This window comes from Chinchilla lanigera, unplaced genomic scaffold (assembly GCF_000276665.1).
Source record: "Chinchilla lanigera isolate Chin_1 unplaced genomic scaffold, ChiLan1.0 scaffold00092, whole genome shotgun sequence".
Lineage (NCBI taxonomy): Eukaryota > Metazoa > Chordata > Mammalia > Rodentia > Chinchillidae > Chinchilla > Chinchilla lanigera.
In genome coordinates this window covers 2,273,810-2,276,749 of record NW_004955493.1, presented here as the reverse complement: position 1 = coordinate 2,276,749, position 2,940 = coordinate 2,273,810, and positions in this window count along the sequence as shown.

The window sequence follows — 2,940 nt, the reverse complement described above, 5'->3', positions numbered from 1 at the left end:
CTCCGGCGGGCCGCGGCCCCTCGGCTCGTCTGTCGGGTGCTTACCGCGCGGCTGCTGTTGCGCGATCGCAGCCCGGGGGTTCGCGCCCCGTCCAGATCCCCGGCCTGGCCCGAGACGCGCGCTCCGACGCCGCTAGGCCGAGCGCTGTCCGTTCCAGCGCCGCCCCACGCCCCGGGGCCCGGAAAGACGCCCGGCGCAGGCCGCGACCCGCCCGGGAAGGGCAGGAGGCCTGGGAGAGGCCGCAGGCGTCCCGAGACCGGCCGCAAACGCCGCCAGGGACACTGAGGAGGCCCGCCCTGGGGCTGCAGCCAGGCTTAGCTCGCCGCTGCCTGCCGCTCCCGGCTGCCACCTGGCGCGAGCGGCCGGGGCTTAGCTTCTCGGCTGCTTGCTTTGCGGTGCTTTTCCTCAGTGCACGTCTGCAGCACAGGATAGGCACCTCCACCATGAGGGGTCGGTACACGCACCCAACACGTCTCTTCTCGTCGCCCAGCTCTTCCTCCTCCTCTCTCCCGACCCGCAGCCCCCTTCCCCTTGGCCAACGCCCTGTTTCTGGTGGAAAGTACTCTGTCCCTCTTAGTCTATCGGCTGCTGCTATAACCGAACACCACGGACTGAGTAACTTATTTAAAAGAAAGGCTTATTTGGCTCATGAAGTGAAAGGTAAGTCCAGAGCAGACGGCCACGTCTCTGGAGGCGCTTCTTGCCGGGGGAGCTCTCTGCGGAGCCCTGAGGGGTGCAGGGCGTCCAACTCAGCCGTGTCCTCTTCTCCCAAAGCCGAAGACTCGGGGGTCAGGGCGCCCCCTTTACGCCTCCTGGCACCTTAATGCTGCCTCGCGAAAGCTCCGCCTCCAAATCCCGTAGTCAGGTTAAGTTTTACTCTCTGAATACTTCCTAACAGAGATCACACTTCAACATGACTTTTGGTGAGACCCTCAAAGCATGGCACTTGTGTTCTCAGTGAGCACCGGGTCATGGGGAGACCCCAAAAGCCTTGCTCGCTTGTGTAAAGTACAGACGTACACGCAGTGCAGACACAAATATACAGTACATCTGGCACATTAAAATGTCACGGAGAGGTGGTGAAAAATTCCTAAAAAGACTCCCAGGAAGGAGGGATAGGAAAATGAAGAAAGTGGTGATGAAGATATGGTGTTTATCATAATCACCCGTGTACACAGATTTTTCCAGGGGGATGAGGCAGGTAGTTCGTTAAAAGGTTCAAGCTCATATCCACCCTGGAGAGAGAGGAGCTGGGGAAACGGTGTATTCCCCAGCCAGAGGCTTGCATCAAATGAGCCTTGAAAAATATTGATCTAAGAAGTGCTTGCTTCTCTTTCAGACACCCCAAGGATTACACAACCGGCCTAGGGAACGTTTGATTCCCTTTCAGACATCCCTAAGGACCAAAGTGTGTGGGAAATCCCACTCCTCCCGGGTGAAGTCCAGCGGTCACTGCAGGCATTGCTTGGGGTCGGGCTTGGGTTCACTTCTGAACCTGGGAGGAAGGGCGCAGTTCCTGATGCTGCAGTCCTGTCAGCCCAGCTTGGATGCTGATCTGGGAAAGGGCTTCTCCAGCCTGGACCTCTGACCCGTGCATGCAAGCGGGCTTTAAATCTATTTCCCAATATACATGGCCTCATCTGAAAATTTCACGGTCCTGAAAAGAGAGATGCTTTAGGAAATTTTTCTTCTGCCAAATCTATTAGGTTAAATTCTGGCTGAACATTTGTTTTTTGCCTTTAAGGTACATAGAAGTTTCCAGCCATCCTTGATGAAGACTTACCTAGAAAAATGAACATGTAGAATAGTAAGGAAAATACAAAACTTACTACTCGATAATAAGGAAGTAAATTCTCCAGGTGGGTGTGATGGTACATGCTTATAATCCCAGCCCGCTGGGAAGCTGAGGAAAGAGGACTGCAAGCCTGAGGCCATCCTGGGCTGCATAGAAAGTTCAAGGTCAGCCTGGAACACAGTGAGACACTGTCTCAAAAAGTATAAACAAAGAAGTAAATGTCCCAACTAGAAAAGTGTGCTAGGGACTTGAAAAGGCATTTCTTTAAAGAAGATATAGGAATGGTCACAGAAATACACAAAAAGTTTCTCAATACCACTAGTCTTCAGGAAACTAAAAATCAAGCCACAAGAGGACACTACATCACACCCACAGGCATGACTAGCATTAAAGCCAGCAAACAAAGACAGTAGAAAATATGAACTCTCGAGGAGAATGCGGAGAAATTACAGCCTCTTGTGCTGCTAATAGAAATGTAAAATGGTTCAGTTGTCGTGAAAACACTTTGAAGATTTTTCCAAAAAGCTAACCAGTAATACATGACCCAGTAATTCTACTCCTAGGTATATAGCCCAAAAGAATGGAAAACATGTTCAAATAAACACTTGTGCATGAACATTCAAAGCTACACTATTCAAAACAACCAGAGGTAAAAACAACCCAAATATCCATCAACTGATGAACACGTAAATAAAATGTGGCATATGCCTGCAAATATAATTTGACCACACAAAACAATGAAAATAAATGATATACACTACAGCATAAATAAATCTGGAAAATATTATACTAGTAAAACAGGCCACTTACAGAAGAATATATATTATATATGTATTAGGTATCCTGTTGCGGGGACAAATTACCCAACACCCATAACCTAAAGGAGGAGAGGTTTAATTTGGCCCCAGGAGATTCAGTCCATGGTAAGCTAGCTGCAAGGCAAGAACTCATGGGGGAGGAGCCTGGCAGAACCAAGATGCTTAGTTCAACATGGTGGCCAGGAGCAGAGCAAGGGAATAGCGCCAGAGATGAGGAGGCCAGGGATCACATCTAGTACCCCAAGTCACACATCTGTGACACACACAGACACACACAGAAGGGTACTTCACTAATCCAATAGGTGGCTTCCAAGGTAATCAAGCCAA